We start from the raw sequence: 22,247 nt of genomic DNA, 5'->3' as shown, positions 1-22,247 counted from the left end.
GTTTTGGTCTGGGTCTTTTTTATTTTTATTTTTTAATTATTGTTTCTATCTCACTGATTCTTCTGGATCTCTTAAATTGCTTATCTAGTCTTGGCTTCATTTTAAAGGTGGTATATATTATGAAATACATCCATTGCATTTTAGTTTTCCACTTTGGTGGAGTTCAGATTTCTAAACTGTGTCTTTATGATTTCTTCAGTATTTGTCTCCTTTTCATCTCTAAATTAATTTATTTGCAGCTTTTCTGTCTTTTAGTTAATTTGGCTAAGAGTCTATCAACCTTGTTGATTTGCTCAAAGACAAACTTTTGTTTCATTGATTATTTGTATCTGAAGTTGTTGCTTGTTCATTTGTTTCTATTTTATTGATTACGTCCATGAGTTTGTTCATACCTTGCCATCTACTACTTTTGAGTGGTATATCTTCATTTTGTTCTAGACTGTCCAGGTGGCTCTAAGTTGTTAATATGTGATCTTTCATTTATTTCCCTTCACTGTGTCCCATAGGTTTGGGTACATTTAGTTTTAATTTTCATTCAGTTCTATTAAGTTTTTGTTTCCTCATAGTTAAGGCCTGGTCCTTTTAACATCACTGTGGCCAAAATATGGTACTGCCTCCATCCTTGCCTTTTGAACTTCTGAACTTGATTTTTTCCTATAAAAAGCCTGCCCTAAGAACAGACTAGTACCACAATTAGGCTCCCCAGTCCTTTTTTATTGTCCTGATCAACCAGTCTTGGGGAGGGGGGGGTGTTCAATAAACTGTTCTTGCTTAGCTGAGATCAGTGTTTGTATGGATTGTATGATGATTCCTAAACCCCAACACTCATTGATTTCTGTTTTGTCATATTTTTTACACAATAGAGAGCTATTCCATTTTCATGAATTTATATGTTTTCTGTTATTTCTGTTGTTGATGTCCAATTTTAATGGTGGTCACTCAGGATTCAGGGTATTATCTTAGTTTCTTATATCTGGTGAGACTTGCCTTTATGTCCAAGTATATATTCAATTTTGTGGAAAGTTCCATGATCTGCTGAAAAGAACATGTATTCTTTAGTTAATGGTGAAATGTTCTGTCCATTACATCCATTACATTTATGATGTTATTTAACTCCAGTTCCTCTGGTTTTTTGTCTAGAAATCCTATCTATTGGCAAGACTGGGTTATTGAAGTTACCCACTATACGTGTGTGAGGGTCAGTATGTGATTTAAGCTGAAGAAGTGTTTCTTTTATAAACTTGTGTGCTTTTTTGTTTGATGCATAGAAGATGTTAAGAAGTACAATGTCATCTTTGTGAAATTTTCCTTTGATGAATATATAGTTTCTTTTCCTATCTCTTTTGATTAGTTCTGGTTTGAACTTTATTTTGTCAGATATTAAAATGGTTACACTGGTTGCTTGGTAGGTCCATTTCCTTGAAATATTTTTCTATCTTTTGACTGTGAGGCAATGTCTATCCTTAAGGTTAAGGTATGTTTCTTAGATGCAGAAGAAAGAAGGATACTGTTTTTGCATTCATTTTGTTAGTCTGTTATTGTCCTTTTATTAGTAAATTTAGACCACTGAAGATAAGAGATATCAATAGAAGTATTTCTTTATTCTTCTTACTTTGTTGTTATGATGAATTTTTATAGACCAGTATTTTATTCCAAGCTTTGCCTTCTTTGCTGACATATCAGTGTAATGAGTATGAAGAAAAAGAGGATTATAAGATAATGCTCCAGGATATCAGATTTAATAGATTTGACTTAGTCACCTAGACCTGCCTTGACATTATAGTGTATTAAATTGATCTTACACATTTGGGACTTTTTGGTTTGCAGTACAGTGATTATAGCTAGAAGGAATTCACTCCTTCAATTTCAGCCTTAATAATTTTGATTGATTATATATAAATCAAATAGGTGATATGTGTCTAGATTGCTATGTTTAGAGGATATCTTAGTTGTGGTTTCCATTGCTGTAAAGAGTTACCATCACCAAGGCAACTCTTATAAAGGATAACATTTAATTGGGTCTGGCTTACAGTTTCAGAGGTTCAGTTCATCATCACCAAGGCAGAAACATGGCAGGCATGGTGCTAGAGAGGAACTGAAAGTTCTATGTCTTCATCCAAAGGCAGACCTGAGAAGACTGTATCTTCCACATTGAACAGAGCTTCAAAGCCCACCACAACAATGACACACTTCCTCCAGCAAGGCCACACTTGCTAATAGTACCACTCCTTATGATCCAAACATATTCAAACCATCACAGAGGACAACATGTATACCAATCACCATTCTATATTCTCTCTTGAGGTAGTTTTGTTAATTCTTTGATAATTTCATACAATGTATTTTGACCATGTTCATTCTCCCTCCCACAATTTTTGAGAGATGAACCCTTTTCATATTCCTCCCTTTACTCTCTGGTCACTTCAAAGATTCTCTCTCTCTCTCTCTCTCTCTCTCTCTCTCTCTCTCTCTCTCTCTCTCTCTCTCTCTCTCTCCCTCTCTCCATCAATCCAGTTTGTGTTTCTCAAGTACTCTTTGGAGTGGAACTTGCCCTGGAATGTGGTTAGCCTACCAGAGCTCAGAACATCAAAGAAATCTGACTCTCCTTCTTCCTGCAACTATCAAATTCCAATGGCCCCTCAGCAAGTGGTAGGATTCTATGCCCACAGAGTACCTATTTCTGTGCTTGGATTTTGTTGGCTTAAGCTTGGAGAGCTCTTGTGTATGCTCCCACAATTGCTGTAATTTCACATGTACTAGTGATCTTCTTGTGTTCAGAAAAACTTATTTCTTCAAATATTCACCACCTCTGGCCATTCCAGTCTTTCTTTTCCCTTTACCAATAAGATCCTTTAGCATCGGGGGAAAGAATGTGATATGCACATCCCATTTAGAATTGAATACTGTCTTTTACTTTCTGTATATTGATCACTTGGGAATCTTTATATTGTCATCTACTCCAAGAAACAGTTTCTCTGTTGAGAGTTGAGAGATGACTTGATCTATAGGTATAGCAATAAGTTATTTGTATTTTTTTAATATCATGCCTATTTAGCAGAATAATACTATTAGATCTATGATCATCTAGCCATAGTTTGTTGGTCCTAAGATCAGGACCAGGTATTGGTTTCTTCTCATGTAGTGGGCATTAGATCCAAGCAGAAGACAGTTGGGTACTCCACTAACATTTATATCACTACTGCAGTAATGATCATATCTTATCAGACCAGTTCTTATTATAAATAATGAAGTTTGCAGCTGAGTGAAACTGATGACAACTTTTCTTCTCCATTTTTGTGCACAGAATTTTCCAGCACTGTATAGGATGTCCAGTAGGGAAGAAGCTTTGAATGGAGTGCAAGATTGATTTCTGCATGTTCTATTACTTAAAAATTGTTAGACGAATGACTGACTAAAAGAGTTTCATTGAGTACCTATGCCATCAATGCATCGTGACATCAATATTTACAAATGTTACTAGTTATAGAAAGACTGCCAATAATCACCTGTGTTTCTGAGTTACACTTCATTCACTGCACAGTGGGATAAAAGGATGATGCTGAGATGAAATGGATGTGCCAGCAGGATCCCGATCTGGTTGTCAGTGCCAAGCAACAAGGTCTTCTCCAAGGTTTTCAGTGTTAAAGCTCTCTTTTAATCAGGAGAAGGTAAAACAGCACTTCTACAGATGATAGTCACTGAAATAAGTTCCCTTAGATGGTATTCTATGAAATAATAGCTCTCTTTCTTAAAGGGTAACAAGAGCTATATAAACCTTGTGGGGTTGGTAGGGGGTTCCAAAAAGATTGTACATTATTGGCTGGGGTTGAGGTGGTGGGAATGCTTTATTTAAATGAAGAGGGATCCCAGGTACTTAAACCTGTCATTTGGCAAAGAGGGTAAGGGGCTTCCTCAAGAAGGAAGGGGGACGGGGGTGTAGGCATGTGGCTACATGAGCCCTGGGGCATGAAGGCTGAGAACAAGGAAGGCATAGTCCTTAGCCATACTGTTGAGAAAATGAGAATTTGGTCTTAAGGTAATATTTTTTGGAGTTTGGATACTTCTCAACTTCATTCTTGTTCCAAGCCTATTCCCTGGTTGCACTTGCCCCACAAATACCCACTCCTCAGTTTTAGGATCTAATCTCCCTGCTTTTATGTGATTATTGAAGGAGACTGTCAAAAATTTATAAAATTTTGTATTTAACATAGTATCACAAAATAAAATTCATCACTGAAAGAAAATTTTGTGTAACATCAAAACAGTATCAGTGAAAGAACAGTTGACAATTAAAGAATATTTCCATTTCTTTTATTTTGCAGAATTCCAAGCTTTACAGATGTCCTTTTTCTACCAAACTTATTTTTTTTCAGGAGAGATTAAAAAAAAAATTCCTGTGGAAATAATTTCCAAATCATTCACTTCTGTACTACACTCCATCGTAGCTGTGTTTTATTTATTAGCTAATGTATCCGATCTGGAAGTTTTGACACTGAAGAAAAATCACCTCTTTAGGTATGACTGAGTATAAATTAGAAGCAAAAGGCCACACCTTTATACCCAGAATGAACTTGTATTATCCTTCTCAAAGACACTCCAGGCTCTAAAGAATCCTTTTTTAGAACAGATCCTGTACCTTCGGCTTGTACATTTATACCTGTTGTATACTCTCAGCCTCATGTATAAACCTTTCCCTGTATGTAGTAGGATTTATTCTCAGTTCTAATTTCCTTGAGTCTAAATGCCTCATAAGGCCATATCCAACTCTATCTTGTCAAGGAGAATTTGAAATGCAATTGAAAATCTAAAATTCAATGAAAGGGGGACTAGAAAGATGACACAATGGTTAAGAGCACTTCCTGCTCTCCTAAAGGTCTTGAGTTCAATTCCCTTCAACCACATGGTGTCTCACAACGATCTGTGATGAGATCTGCTTCCCTCTTCTGGTATGTCTGAAGATAGCTACATTATACACATATTCATAAACTAAATAAATATAAAATTCACTGAAAGGACTGTACTCAAATTCTGAAAGCATTTATTCTTCTGAATAATAAGCTCTGTGTTTTAGAGCTATAAAACAAAGCTCAGCACATTAATTTTTCAAATACACACACTGATAAGTATGTAACTATTGTGACAAAATACAAAAAGTAATAAAATTATTTCATCAAATGAGCATGCAAAAAAGTACTGTAACATAAAAATATAACTATACTAGTTAATTTTAACCAAACTTTAACTGTTACTGATTAATTTGAAATATTTTTGCAATATATTTGACATTTTATAACATATTTATTTATGTTCCTAATGTCAAGCAAGTATTTAAATTAGTGAGGAAAGCAATATTCAGGAACAGTGTGATTGTTAATCAGGCTATGGGCTTTTCCACCAAACCTGAATTCAATACCTAGAATCAATACACTCATATTTTAGAAGAAGACACATGACAGGTGGTTCTATAAACTCCACATTAACATTGGAGTAGATTTATCTTAACCCATACACACATAAAAAATACTCAAAAAATGTTCAAAATAGCATGATATTTATATCCATTGAAATAACTTTCCATTTTTAATTTATTTGATAAGAGTTTCGGTGTCTGTTTCAAGTATCTATTGAATCCTATTGTTTCTTCGGATATTTTCTGACACAAATCAGCTGTCTTCACTTCACATACCCTCAAATTAACAATTTAGGATATATTCATAAAAGCAGTTATGTTCACTATCAGGTTATTTACATGTCTGTAGATTCTTTCAGCCTGGAAAGCAGCTGCCATCAAGTTTCACATGGACTCTGCTTCTCACTTGGAGGTTAGTTCTGATCCTTTGAAAATCAGTCTTCAAAATAAGCTTCTAAACATAATGTCTGAATATGGGCACATGTTTGTGTTGGAGAAAACAGAAAAAGAATGAGATAAGAATGGAGTCATGAACAATTATACACCTCAAGCAAAAGGGAGTGGATGGAGGATGGTTTATGATTCAATAACACTTTACAGGTCAGTAGCTGAGTTTTGTGGTATAGATGTGAAATGTCTCATATAGGCTCATGTAGTTGGATGCTGGGCCTCCAGCTTAAGGTTCCTCTTGAGAACACTGTGGCATCTTTTGGAGGTGAAGATGTATTAGAGGAATGGGGTCTGTGAAGAAAGATTTCTGTGGTTTTAAAGACTGTCAACAGGTCTTGGCTATTCTCTACTTCTTGGCTACTCAATATGACTACCTGCTATATGTTTCTGCAGTCATTCTGTATCCAACATGATAGACATCATCCCTTCAAAATTTAAGAACAGTTGAGCATATCTACACATGAGGGCTTCTTATTGGGTAACCGAAGAAAGTAACTGAACCCTAGAACAAACATTCTTTGTAAATTGTGCCATATTCTCATAGTTCTAGAGCAAGCATGGCTTATCTTGCCTCTATCCTCTGACAAACTAGCTGATATTGTCATATGGCTCCTAGGCAGTGTATCCATCACTGGAGTAAGAATAATTGTACAGTGTCTCATGGAGTTGACTCAACATAGAGAAATAGCGATTTCTAATTCAGAATTTTTAAAAGAAACATTTAAAAAGTGAGAAAGAAGAATGTATCCGTTAGAAAGAGATACAAAGTCATACTGCTTTCAAAGAATAGCATAGAGAAGTGTTATAATATTCTCAACAAGCAAGGGCTTTCATTATTGATTTTTTGTTTAATGTTTGTATGCTTTACTGCTATTACATGAACAGAGTGTACTCCTACATGCAATGGATCATTTCTATGCATATCTCCATGTCATCATTGAATACCCCTGCTCATGTAATACTTTCCACGTCAAGACTTTTCTGCCCTGTGCGTCAAGAAGGACAAATGTCATTTGTATGCTCTATGTTTAATTACCACTACTCTCCAGCAATGGCTGCCATTCAAATTGTCATTTTTATCTTTGGTTTCAATAATAACTTCACACTTAAACTAGTAAAATATCAATAATTAATATTCATTTTCAATGATGGACTATATATGATGGTTTTACTTAAACTGAAGTGTCCACACCCAAATATTCTTAGACCTTATAAGGTACTAACTTTGATTCTACCCACCCTACATGAATAATATTAAATTATTATACATGTTTCACATGTGTGGATGCTTCAAATAAATTATAAGCTTAGTCTTTGATACATCTAATCTGCTGTCTGGTTCCCAATTTTATGATAAGGACCGTTGTTGTTGTTGTTGTTTAATATATGAAAACTCAAAACTTACTCTTGTGATGAATACATATGCCATTTTCACTATGATTTAGGAACTAGCCAATGTTTTTACCTGGGTAATAAAATATTGGCATTGAACAAAACTGACTGCTTTTTGAGCCATCCAACATAAATTATATAACCTTGCATTCTTGCTTACATTCTAACCACATTATAAAATTTCTATAATAAACATCAGCTTCAGTGAATACCACTAAATTATAAGTATTCCTTCCACTGGGGAAATGTATCACAAATCCCAGGCATAGATTCCTTGTGAGCAGAATATAATGAGAATTCAAACAAATTTGCCAGGAAGATTGGTGCACAGTTGCAAAATGAAATATATAAGCAATCAAACAACAATGAAAATAAGCTCTTACTTTAAAACATCATACTGAAAACCGAGCAGAATTTGAATGAGTAGCAAGCATGCATAGGTACACACATCTGCCATAACAATATATTTATGTTCAAAACTGCTGTAGGGTTCACATAAATTACCTTATCATAAAAGTAGAGCTAGATATTGTTATATCAAAGCCTATTTATATGCAAATTGTGATGAATACTGTCAATTATGAATTCATTGTTGGTTTACTTACTTTCTTGGTAATGTTATATTCTTCTCAGTATCAAGAATATGTGTGCCTGGCTAGAATAAATTATTTCCTTGTACCTTGTGATAGCTGCCTTCAGAATCCACAGAACCCTGGGTGGCATGCATTTTCGTAAACAAATGTACTCTTTGTGTGGGGGGGTGGGTGCAGCGAACTTTATTGATGGTATTCAAGAGAGTATGGAGGGCTCACTAGGCCCCTCCTGTTATTATGGGGTTCTGGGATGGAAATTGTGAGGGAGATGCACAGTGTTGGGGGGCCAAGTGAGAATAGGGATGCCTCAGCAACTGAGGGCCACTCTCTTGCTCTTAGTGTCCTTGCTGGGGTAGGTGGCCCAGGGTTTCTTACACCTTGAAGGCCATGTAGACCAGGAGGTCCACCACCCTCTTGATGTAGCCGTATTCATTGTCATACCAAGAAATTAGCTTCACAAAGTTGTCTTTGAGAACAATGCCAGCCCCAGCATCAAAGATGGAAGAGTGAGACTTGCTGTTGAAGTCACAAGAGACAACCTAGTCCTCAGTGTAGCCCCGGATGCCCTTCAGTGGACCCTCAGATGCCTGCTTCACTAACTTCTTGGTGTCTTCATATTGGCAGGTTTCTCCAGGCTGCATGTCATATCCAGAACAGATATATATTGGGGGTAGGAACACAGAAGGCCATGCCAGTGCGCTTCCTGTTCAGCTCTGGGATGACCTTGCCCAAAGCCTTGGCAGCACCAGTCGATGCAGAGATGATATTCTGGGCAGCACCATGGCCATCACACCACAGCTTTCCAGAGGGGCCACCCACAGTCTGCTGAGTGGCAGTAAAGCCATGAACCATGGTCATGAGCCATTCCACGATGCCAGAGTTCTCATGGATGACCTTAGGGGAAGGGGCACTAAGCAGTTGGTGGTGCAGGATTCATTTCTGACAATCTTGAGTGAGTTGTCATATTTCTTGTGGTTCACACCCATCACAAACATGGGAGCATTGGCAAAAGGGGAATGCTATGCACACTCCAGTGTAGTCTGCTTGGCAGGCCGAGAGGCCTTAAAGCACTCACAAGGCAAAGAGTTTCACAGAAACTTAACCTCCTGGAACCAGGCATTCTCATAACCCATATACTCATACCCTATCCCCGAGTTAGTCTGGTGTATGGATCCACATGCTCTCTTTTAGTATTATTTTATTATAAGTGCCTTTAAACATTGAATTCTGACATAGCTAAGCCTTCGCCAATGTTCCAATGTCCTAGTAAGACTTTGAAGCCAACAAACTTGGAATTCAGTAGGAATTCAGTAAGAAGGTTACCTATTCAGTAACATTCAAATTTACTTCTAGTAGAGATGGTGAAACTAATTAGGCATTACAAAGAATGGAGCCAGAATAGCTCAGGGCTGGTCTGCAGAGTGTTTACTTGGGACAGTAGCCAGTCTTACCCAGACAAGGAAATTCACAATGGCCTAGCGAATAGGTGGGTTTACCATGAAAAAGTTAGGGAATCCCACTGAGACAGGAATCTTCACTACAGCCAGGTATAGCAGGCTACATTGCATATTAGAAGCAAGTTGGTGAATTCTTCTGACAAATGGAGATTCTCCACAGATACTTAAAAGTTACACTCATACAAGAATTTATCAAGGCCTAGGAAATAGGGGGGTTGTGGTATTGCATTATTCCTGAGAAGGTCTGCTAGAGCAGAACCCCCTGGTGCTAGCTTTCACAAGGCTCAAAGGAGTAGCACAAATTGTGACTAGGGTGTGAAATCCTTACCTGTCATTAGCTGACCCTAAGCAGAGCTGTTCTATCTTTGCTGTAAATATTACCTGGTTCCTGTAGTCCTTTTGAAGTCATTCCTTTGTTTTGTGTCAGGTAACTTCAATGTACTTTGCCTACTGTGACATCCTACCCTTTTAATTTCTGTATTATGTAAGACTGGTGTTCACTTTGTGACAATACATTCAGATTCTATACAATCTCCTGTGTTGTCTCTGTCTGTCATTTATTCGCCAACTACTTGTCCATCTGCAGAGACTCGTTCTATGCAGACAAGGAACCAAGAGGGTCTGCGACAGGGGCAGAGATGATGTCCCTTTTTATTCCACCCTTCAAGTGGTTCCCGATTTTTTCCATAGTGATAAAGATGCCAGTAGACTCCACGACATACTCAGCACCAGCATTTGATGTTAGTGGGATCTCCCTCCTGGAAGATGGTGATGGGCTTCCCATTGATGACAAGTTTCCCATTCTCGGCCTTGACTGTGCCATTGAATTTGCCATGGGTGGAGTCATACTGGAACATGTAGACCATGTAGTTGAGGTCAATGAAGGAGTCATTGATGGCAACAATCTCCTTTTTGCCATGTGGAGAGCAAACAGCAGCCTTGGTAACCAGGCGCCCAATATGGCCAAATCAGTTCACACCAACCTTCCATTTTGTCTATGGGATGAGGCTGACACTGCACAAGAAGATGCATTTGTCTCTGGAACAGGGAGGAGCAGAGAGCCAACAAAATGTATTCTTACCTAGATTTTCCTTTATTTCCTTTGTTTGCTTTTTTATTTAGATATTTTTCACTTACTCATCTTTGTGTAATGAAAGCCAGAAATTCTATGAAGTCTTTACTTTATACTTTAGTCATCGTTTAAGTGAGCAAGATGCTCCACTCCAGATTCTCCACTATTTGAAGCTGACATGAGTAGTAACCCTGCTTCCTGTCTATCATTGTTATATGCATTGAGTATCGTTTTAGAGATAGAGTGGCACAAACCTAGAAAGTGAAAAATAGCTTCCAAGATAAGAACTTATTTTATTTAACCTAAATACAGGCTACTGAATATTAGAATCATTAATGAATATTTCTGGAATAAATGATAAAGATAGTAATGTTCTTATTTCAAACCAGATTTTTACAAATTCAGTGTTGTTTTTTTTTTTCTATTTCTGTAATTTGATGACTATACTCTGAGGTTAATTGATATATATCTGTTTAAAACTGTTCTCTGAATGGATACTTGGTTATGACATAGCCGTGTTTCTTAATTTTCCAAGTCTGAAAGATCAAAGATTTTTGAACAAATGTGTATTAATTCAATTATGATCAGTGTAAATGATACATTTCAAGGTGTTCTTAAGTACTTATCCTGCAATAGCATTGATTTTACTGTATGAGTGGGCAAACCTATAAATGTTGAAATGATCCAAGGAAATTTTAAACTAAATACAGATTCAACTCTACAGTTTTACAACTGGTCAATTGTCAAATAAATGCAGTTGTTACACAATAAGAGACTGAGACTGTACCCATATATACATAGATATCCTAACCCCTGACTCTGGAATATGTGTAATGTTCTATGGCTTATATTTTAAGAAATTAAAAAACAAAGTCACCATCGATATAATTTTCTTTTTACTTTCCTTTATACCTGGCATTTGTATTTGGATATTTACCTCTGCCTGTATTTTTCCTTCTGATGTCAGTGACTCAGTCTCCTAATACAAAGCATATTTCTCAAGTTATCTTTCTTTCCAGTAGATTTGTGCTGTACTATGTTCATACATAGTTGACCTTCAAGGATGCTCTGATTATTTTAACACACATTATTTGCAATTTCTATGTAATGATTTCCTATCTGACAAACAAAGGTTATTCCACAGAGTAAAACTGACTGAAAGTGATTTTTTTAGTAAATCCTACTAAATATTTTCCTTTATAAACTATAATATTTTAAATGAATTTTTATTTTAAAATATATATCCTCTCAAACACAAAATTTACATCTCCTGTACAGCACAAGACAGTGTACACTCTGAGCTCAAAGGTTCACAAAACAAAACTAAAAGACATGGAATTGTTAAAAATTATTTTTAAAATACAATAAGTGTTATAATTCATTGCATAAATGAATATTACAGAGAAATCAAAACTTTTAAGCAGTTAAGGAGATTAGTACATATATATATATAAGTTATATATAAGTATATATAAGTTATAAGGCATATTTCCTTGTAATGGTGCTGTAATAGTGCCTTCAGCTTAAATAACATCCAAGTCTACTTCCGTAGTCATCTTATATCTATTTTACCATTATATGGAATTTCTTGTTGACATAAACTTGTTACTCCTAGGTCTATGATTGTCCTCTTTTATTGCATTAAAAATATTTATTCAGTGTCATATTCCTCATATCTATTTGAATTTCCCAAATATACACAAATGTTTCAATTATAGTCTTGCCATTCATTTGAATATCTTAACTTGCAATTAAAAAATAACGTCAACACAAACTAATTGAATTTTCATCACCTTTAATTTTTTCCTAGCATTTATATTTTTATAGGAATGATGTATCACTGTTTTATTTTGGTATATTAAATTCTCATGATATAAAATTTTAACTGGGTCCACCTTTTTAAAAATTCAACTTATGGTCCATCTGTCTGCCTGAGATACATCCTGTAGAGCTGAATTGTATTCTATCCCCTGATCCTCAATGTCTAGCTCTAGGCTGTCTTTTCAATCCGGAGGTGACTTGCAGGACTCCAAGAGCATCCTGCTTCCCTGAGGAAACAATCTGAGCCCAAAGGCTAAACAGCATGGGACTCTGCTCCATCAATCCCTTCCAAGTAGGCTTGCCCACAACACAGCCTACAGAGGTGAATTGCTTTCAGACTCCTGAGCTCGGTTATCTCTGGGCTTTTTCTTTGGTCCTGAGGAGCCTTGAAGGACCCCAAGATTCTCTTACATAACATGTAGGCCTGTGGAGACCCCAAGATCTAAGAGTTTGGAACATTTCACTACCAATCTGCTGCCTGAGGCAGAACCAGCAGTCTGGTACCCTGATCTCCATTATCTGGCCTACAACTCCGAAGAAAACCAGATGCCGAATGTACAGGATATTTTCGAGCTCTATTTGCCTGCAAAATTAACAATGCCCTTTTTTTTTAATAGCTGAATAGTGTTCCATTGTGTAAATGAATGACATTTTCTGTAGTCATTCTTCAGTTGAGGGACATCTGGTTGTTTCTGTTTCTGGCTATTGCAAATAAAGCTGCTATGAAAATAATGGAGCACGTTGATTGTGTTCTTATACTCTACTTTAGGCATTTGGTTTTCTCTGGAGTTGTAGATATTAGATATGTAATATATAATATATTGTATATAACATATTATATAAAAACATAATATATAATATATTTGTATATTGTTTTATATAATAAATTATGTGATATATAATATACATGTATCATTGTATATAATTATATAACATAGATAATATAATGTATATTATGTAACTAATATATAATTATACATGTAATTAAAATTAAAATTAAAATATATGTAAAAATATATTTACCACATTTTGTTTACCATGTTCTTTGCTGAACATAAGGATAATTAATTTGATGTAATCCTACCCATATTTATACTCTTGTCTTTATGTCTTCAACTTCTGGAGCCCTATTTAGGAAATTCTAGTGCCAATAGTTTGCAATGATTCTTTTTTAAGTTGCTTAGCAGTTTCACATCTCAGATTCCCACTGTTAGGCATCTTGGCTAAGGTCACCTAGAAGCCTCCGCTATTCTATGTCTCTGGGACTTCCTAGAGATTCTCCCCCTCTCCTACCTCTGGCAGCTAGCTGCAGATTTCTGTTCATTCTCTTGGTGTCTCTTCCTATTCCTGATCCTGTTTCCCCTTTCTTCTCCTCCTTCCCTCTCACACCCAGTTCTTTCCCTCCCTCTGCCTCATATAACTAGTTTGTTTCCCCTTTTAAGTGTGGTTCAAGCCTCCTTGCTTGGGCCTTTCTTCTTATTTAACTTTTTTGGGTCTGCAGGGTGTATTATATGAATTCTGTACTTTATGGCTAATACTCACTTCTCAGTGAGTACATGCTCTGCATGTCCTCTTGTGTCTGGGTTCAAGGTACAGAAATCACTTCAAAACCTCTGTCGCACCAACTAAATAAAAGCCAGATATAGACAGAGAACAGAGATAAAAGGGGAATCTCAGCAGGAATAAAATTAATGAATTCAAGAAGATTGTGTAATTTTAAGAAAACTAACTAGGAAAATAATATTAATAAAATAGTTAGTAGATATGTCATCTTGGAGGTGTATGCTCTACTTCAGTGTACCTTTGAAAAAGTTATTATGTTTATCAAATATCTCTAAATAATGCAAGTTAAAATTTCTGTTTGATAGATGGTTATGGTTTTCTTTTTTAGAGATTTTCTTACTGTGATTGTAAAATCTTGCCAATACTATGACACATGTGTTATGATAAGAGATATAAGATTGTCATGGATATTTATGTTGGGATTCCCTTGCAAAGTAAATATTCAAGAGATAGAATGCTAATAAACTTTGTCTTTCAAATCTTGGTAGGCTTAGTCATAAGCAGACAGAACTGTTATCATATCTTGCAAAAAATGCCCCCTCCATTATTTTGGTTGCAACTATAAGGGAAAAATTATCTTTGTGAAAACTTTGTCAGAGATGATAAATTAGAATTGGCAGAATATTAAGACTCAGGTCAGACACTCAATACTTGGAGGTAAACTATACCCTACTGAGTTTGCTCCAAGTAAAGTAGAACCACAGACTTTCCAAGTATCAGAGGTACCTAGTAACAAAAGATGAGTCTCAGATGGGGAAGCCAAAAGGACTCATTGTAGGGTCCAAAGATCTCTGAGAAATATATCTCTAGAGGGACACTGGACATATAACTTCCATGTCTCTAGATCACTGTCAGAAGCCATCTAGGATAGACAAAAATTAACAAATGACTTTCTAGAGATGGCCCATCATTTTGCATGGCGGTGATGGATAAACTGAATTGCAAGGCCTTCAAAAAACTCATTCCAGGATTGACTCTTGTTATTGCTATGTCTTTCCTGTTATTATTAAATAGTATAATGACTCCTGGACATTACCCTATCTTATTAGGCAGATTTTCTGCAGAGCAACAAAAATGTACTCTTTTGTTAATGCTATATAGACAAATTTATGATTTCATAATTCTTAATAATCATTCTATAGAATTACTAAATTTGTGCAAGAAAATTTGAGCACTCTTTAGTATAAAAGTTGAAATTAGAGTTCTGTAAACCTTCATATGCCTTGGGCTAATTGCATTAGGATTAGAAAGCAGGCTTAGGACAAATTTACAATCAGGGAAAACATGACTTCTAGGCTAGCTGTAATTAAAGTCCTAAACTGAGAATGGACAATTTATTGTAGATGCAAGAACAGAAGATAAAATATTGAGTGAATTTATCTATATAAAACTTCAAAATTAATGAGACACAAGGCAGATGATTTGCCTATGAACAAAACAGTGCTAACTTATGACATGAGAATTATTGTTTTGAACATGTAATGAACATTTGTGGATCTATAAGATAGATAATGTTTAATTAGATGTTAATCTTAGTGAAACACACTTAAACATTTTTGCTGTAATTGTAAACAATTTTGCTTATTCAATTTTATTGACCTAAAATATATCTAGAAAACTTTTGGGAAATAGATACTTGGAACACCATGGAATCATGTATCCTGAGAATGTATAAGAATGGAGAATGACAACAGGAAAGTTTCCTCCTTTCTCTTTCTCACAGAAGTAAAGATTTGAGCATATTTTTATTTTTTTATTTTTTTAATTTATTTTTTATTAGATATTTTCTTTATATACATTTCAAATACTATCCAGAACGTTCCCTATACCCCCCCCACCCACCGCCCTACTCCCCTACCCACCCACTGGCCCTGGCATATAAAGTTTGCAATACCAAGGGAAATCTCCTCCGATGATGGCCGACTAGGCCATCTTCAGCTACATATGCAGCTAGAGATATGAGCTCTGGAGATACTGGTTAGTTCATATTGTTGTTCCAGCTAGAGGGTTGAAGACCCCTAAAGCACATTGGGTGCTTTCTCTAACTTCTCCATTGGGGGCCCTGTGTCAGATTTTATAGATGACTGTGAGCATCCATTTCTGTATTTGCCAGGCACTGGCAAAACCTCATACAAGACAGCTAGAACAGGGTCCCTTCAGGAGAATATTGTTAGCATATGCAATAGTGACTGGGTTTGGTGGCTGATTATGGGATGGATCCCCCAGTGGGGTAGTCTCTGTATAGTCCATCCTTTCGTCTAAGCTTCAAACTTTGTCTCTGTAACTCCTTTCATGGGTATTTTGTTCCCTATTCTAAAGAGGAATGAAGTATCCACCCATTGGTTTTCTGGCTTCTTGATTTTCTTCTGTTTTGTGAATTGTATCTTGGTTGAACTTTGTTTCTGGGATAATATCCACTTATCAGTGAGTGCATTTATCTAATGACTTCTTTTGTGATTGGGTTACCTCACTAAGGATGATGTCCTTCAGATACATCCATTTGTCCAAGAATTTCATAAATCCATTGTTTTTAATAGCTGAGTAGTACTCCATTGTGTAAATGTACCACATTTTCTGTATCCATTCTTCTATTGAGGACATCTAGGTTCTTTCCAACTTCTGGCTATTATGAATAAGGCTGCTGTGAACATAGTGGAGCATGGGTTCTTATTACCAGATGGAACTTCTTCTGGGTATATGCCCAGGAGAGGTATTGCTGTATATTCCAATAGTATTATGTCCAATTTTCTGAGGAACTTCCAGACTGACTGACTTCCAGAGTGGTTGTACAAGTTTGCAATCCCACCAACAGTGGAGGAGTATACCACTTTCTCCACATCCTCGCCAGCATCTGCTGTCACCTGAATTTTTGATCTTAGCCATTCTGACTGGTGTGAGGTGGAAACTCAAGATTGTTTTGATTTGCATTTCCCTAATGATTAAGGATGTTGAACGTTTTTTCAGGTGCTTCTCAGCCATTCAGTATTCCCCAGTTGAGAATTCTTTGTTTAGTTTTGTGCCCCATTTTTAATCGGGTTATTTGAATTTCTGGAGTCCAGCTTCTTGAGCTCCTTGTATGTATTGTATATTAGTGCCTTATCAGAATTATGATAGGAAAAAATACGTTCCCAATTTGTTGGTGGGCTTTTTGTCTTATTGACAGTGTCTTTTATCTTACTGAAGCTTTGCAATTTTATGAGGTCCCATTTGTCAATTCTGGATCTTACAGCACAAGCCATTGCTGTTCTGTTCAGGAATTTTTCCCATGTGCCCATATCTTCAAGGCTGTTACACACTTTCTCCTCTATTAATTTCAGTGTCTCTGGTCTTATGTGGAGGTCTTTGATCCACTTAAACTTGAGCTTTGTACAAGGAGATAAGAATGGATCTATTTGCATTCTTCTACATAATAACCACCAGTTGTGTCAGCACCATTTGTTAAACATGCTGTCTTTTTCCACTAGATGGTTTTAGCTCCCTTGTCAAATATCAAGTGATAATAGATGTGTGGATTCATTTCTGGGTCTTCAGTTCTATTCCATTGATCTACCTGTCTGTCACTGTATCAGTACCATGCAGTTTTTATCACAATTTCTCTGTAGTACTGCTTAATGTCAGGCATGGTTATTCTACCAGAGGTTCTTTTATTGTTGAGAATAGTTTTTGCTATCCTATGTTTTTTGTTATTCCAGATGAATTTGCAAGTTGCACTTTCTATCTCAGTGAAGAATTGAGTTGGAATTTAATGGGGATTGCATTGAGTGTGTAGATTACTTTTGGCAGGATAGACATTTTTACTATTTTAATCCTGCCAATCCATGAGCATGGGAGATTTTTCCATCTTCTGAGATCTTCCTCTATTTCTTTCTTCAGAGACTTGAAGTTCTTATCAGACAGACTGTTCACTTTCTTAGTTAGTAACACCAAGGTATTTCATATTATTTGTGACTATTGTGAAGGGTGTTGTTTCCCTAATGTCTTTCTCAGTCCACTTATCATTTCTGTAGAGAACGGACATTGATTTATTTGAGTTAATTTTATATCCAGCAACTGCACTGAAGATGTTTATCAGGTTTAAGAGTTCTCTGGTGAAATTTTGGGGGGTCACACATATACTATCATAACATCTGCAAATAGTGATATTTTGACTTCTTCCTTTCCAATTTGTATGCCCTTGATGTCCTTTTGTTGTCAAATTGATCTGGCTAGAACTTCAAGTACTACATTAAATAGGTAGGGAGAAAGAAGGCATCCTCATCTAGTCCCTGATTTTAGTGGGATTGTTTTGAGTTTCTCTCCATTTAGTTTAATGTTAGCTACTGGTTTGCTGTAGATTGCTTTTTATGTTTATGTCTGGGGCTTGAATTCCTGATCTTTCCAAAACTTTTATCATGAAGGGGTGTTGGATTTTATCAAATGCTTTCTCTCTCAACATCTAACGAGATGATAATGTGGTTTTTGTCTTTGTGTTTGTTTATATAGTGGATTACGTTGATGGATTTCCGTATATTAAACCATCCCTGAATCCTTGGGATGAAGCCTATTTGGTCATGAAGGATGATCATTTTGATATGTTCTTGGATTTGGTTTGTGAGGATTTTATTGAGTATTTTTGCGTCAATATTCATAAGGGAAATTGATCTGACTTCTCTTTCTTTGTTTTATCTTTGTGTAGTTTAAGTATCAGAGTAATTGTGGCTTCATAGAATGAATTGGGTAGAGTACCTTCTGTTTCTATTTTGTGGAATCGTTTGAGAAGAGTTGGAATTAGGTCTTCTTTGAAGGTCTGATAGAACTCTGCACTAAACTTATCTGTTCCTGGGCTTTTTTTTTTTTTTTTTTTTTTTTTTGGTTGGGAGACTATTGATGACTGCTTCTATTTCTTTGGATGAAATGGGACTGTTTAGATCGTTAATCTGATCCTGATTTAACTTTGGTACCTGGTATCTGTCTAGGAAGTTGTCCATTTCATTCCGTGTCTCTAGTTTTGTTGAGTATAGCCTTTTGTAGTAGGATCTAATGGTGTTTTGGTTTTCCTCAGGTTCTGTTGTTATGTCTCCTATTTCATTTCTGATTTTGTTAATTAGGATGTTGTCCCTGTGCCCTCTAGTGAGTCTAACTAAGGGTTTATCTATCTTGTTGATTTCCTCAAAGAACCAGCTCCTGGTTTGGTTGATTCTGTGAATAGTTCTTTTTGTTTCCACTTGGTTGATTTCACCCCTGAGTTTGATTATTTCCTGCCATCTACTCCTCTTGGGTGAATTTGCTTCCTTTTGTTCTAGTGCTTTTAGGTGTGTTGTCAAGCTGCTAATGTGTGCTCTCTCTAGTTTCCTTTTGGAGGCACTCAGAGCTATGAGTTTTCCTCTTAGAAATGCTTTCATTGCGTCCCATAAGTTTGGGTATGTTGTGGCTTCATTTTCATTGAACTCTAAAAAGTCTTTAATTTCTTTCTTTATTTCATCCTTGACCAAGGAATCATTGAGTAGAGTGTTGTTCAGTTTCCACGTGAATGTTGACTTTCTATTATGTTGTTATTGAACATCAGCCAGAGTCTGTGGGATAATTTCAATATTTTTGTATCTGTTGAGGCCTGTTTTGTGATGAATTATATGGTCAATTTTGGAGAAGGTACCATGTGGCACTGAGAAGAAGGTATATCCTTTTGTTTTAGAATAAAATCTTCTGTAGATATCAATTAAATCCATTTGTTTCATAACTTCTGTTAGTGTCCATGTGTCTGTTTAGTTTCTGTTTCCAGGATCTGTCCATTGGTGAGAGTGGGGTGTTGAAGTCTCCCAATATTATTGTGTGAGGTGCAATGTGTGCTTTGAGCTTTACTAAAGTTTCTTTAATGAATGTAGCTGCCCTTGTATTTGGAGCATGGATATTCAAAATTGAGAGTTCATCTTGGTAGATTTCATCTTTGATGGGTATGAAGTGCCCCTCCTTGTCTTTTTTGATAACATTGGGGTGGAAGTCAATTTTATTCGATATTAGAATGGCTACTCCAGCTTGTTTCTTCAGACCATTTGCTTAGAAAATTGTTTTTCAGCCTCTCACTCTGAGGTAGTGGCTGTCCTTTTCCCTGAGGTGTGTTTCCTGTAACCAACAAAATGTTGGGTCCTATTTGTGTAGCTAGTCTATTAGTCTATGTCTTTTTATTTGGGAATTGTGTCCATTGATTTTAAGAGAAATTAAAGAAAAGTAATTGTTGCTTCCTGTTATTTTTGTTGTTAAAGTTGGGATTCTGTTCTTGTGGCTGTCTTCTTTTAGTTTTGTTGAAGGATTACTTTATTGTTTTTTCTAGGGTGCAGTTTCCGTCCTTGTATTGGTGTTTTCCCTTTATTATCCTTTGAAGGGCTGGATTTGTGGAAAGATATTGTGTGAATTTGGTTTTATCATGGAATACTTTGGTTTCTCCATCTATGGTAATTGAGATTTTTGTTGGGCACAGTAGCCTGGGCTGGCATTTGTGTTCTCTTAGGGTCTGCATAACATCTGTCCAGGATCTTCTGGCTTTCATAGTCTCTGGTGAGAGGTCTGGTGTCATTCTAATAGGCCTGCTTTATATGTTACTTGACCTTTTTCCCTTACTGCTTTTGATATCCTATCTTTATTTAGTGCATTTGTTGTTCTGATTATTATGTGTCAGGAGGAATTTCTTTTCTGGTCCAGGCTATTTGGAGTTCTGTAGGCTTCTTGTATGTTGATTGGCATCTCTTTCTTTAGGTTTGGGAAGTTTTCTTCTATAATTTTGTTGAAGATATTTGCTGTTTCTTTAAGTTGAAAATCTTCATTCTCATCTACTCCTATTATTGGTCTCCTCATTGTGTCCTGGATTTCCTGGATGTTTTGAGTTAGGATCTTTTTGCATTTTGCATTTTCTTTGATTGTTGTGCCCATGTTCTCTATGGAATCTTCTGCACCTGAGATTCTCTATTCCATTTCTTGTATTCTGTTGCTGATTCTCGAATCTATGGTTTCAGATTTCCTTCCTAGGGTTTCTATCTCCAGCATTGTCTCACTTTGGATTTTCTTTATTGTGTCTACTTCCCTTTTTAGGTCTTGTATGGTTTTGTTCAATTCAATCACCTGTTTGGGTGTGTTTTTCCTGTATTTCTTTAAAGACTTCTTTCTCTTTAGCAGTGTTCTGTATTTCTTTGAGTGAGTTATTAAAGTGCTTCTTGACGTCCTCTATCAGCATCATGAGATATGATTTTAAATCTGAGCTTTGCTTTTCAGGTGTGTTGGGGTATCCAGGACTGGCTGAGGTGGGAGTGCTAGGTTTTGATGATGGTGAGTGATCTTGGTTTCTGTTAGTAAGATTCTTACGTTTGCCTTTCGCCATCTGGTAATCTCTGTAATTAGTTGTTATAGTTGTCTCTGGTTGGAGCTTGTTCCTCCCTTGATTCTGTTAGCCTCTATCAGCAAACCTGGAAATCTAGCTCTCTCGTGAGTCTCAGTGGTCAGAGTACTCTCTGAAGTCAAGCTTTCCTCTTGCAGGAAAGGTGCCCAGATATCTGGACTTCAGACTTGCCTCCTGGCTGAAGATGAAGGCCCAAAACAGGGCCTGTCCCAGAAGCTCTGTTGCTTTTGCCTGTCCCAGAAGCTGTGTAGCTTCTGTAGTCTGCACTCTCACCTGCACAGACTACTCTCTGAGGGATCAGGGACCCAAGATGGCTCCCCCACCTGCTCATGCAGAACCCTCCCAGATGGACACCTCTCCTCTGGCAGGGAATGTGCCTGGATATCTGGAGCCTGAAATGGGGTCAGTCCCAGAAGCTGTATTGCTTCTGCCTGTCCCAGAAGCTGTGTAGCTTCTGTGGTCTACCCTCTCACCTGTGCAGACTAGTCTCTGAGGGATCCAGGTCCCAAGATGGCTCCCCCACCTGCTCTGACAGAGCCCTCCCAGGCAGACCTTGAGCCTATTTTTAAAGTGGGTGGTTTTTTTTTCTGAGAGTGTGACTTTCTCTGACTGACAAGGAGTTAAGTAACTCAGAGCCTTTAACAAGAGTTTAAGAGTCGTTAGAGAAAATAGCAAAGAGCTAAAATAATCACTTCTTTACTTAATCACCAGCTATTTGACAGCTGTTGCTTGTCTCTTCAGATGCAGTGTCTTCAGGCCTCCCAATAGAGAAAAGTTAAGTAAGGTAAATATTATTAATAGTAACCAGCAAATATTCTTGCAAAACCAAGTTTTACACCCAGAAAATGCCAATGCTACTACCCATGAGTTCCAGAGAGAACTGGTGCCTGGCAGACTACCAGTAGATCTCCCCCTTTTTCTTGTAGAATATTATAAGAAACCCTTCCTCTTACTATCATTGAAATCTCTACTTAGCTGAAATAGTTTTACTCAGTAAACAAACAAAGAATTTAATACTGTATGCCCACAGTGTAAGTTGAATAACCAAAAGTAGTGTACCTTTAACAGCAACCTAAATTACACTACCATATTGCAATTAGACTTGTTTTGAGAAAAGACTGCT

The sequence above is a fragment of the Mus caroli genome, unplaced genomic scaffold (assembly GCF_978045245.1).
Source record: "Mus caroli unplaced genomic scaffold, Mus_caroli_1 scaffold_3, whole genome shotgun sequence".
In the NCBI taxonomy this organism is placed as follows: Eukaryota; Metazoa; Chordata; class Mammalia; order Rodentia; family Muridae; genus Mus; species Mus caroli.
Note: the sequence above shows the minus strand (reverse complement) of the source record.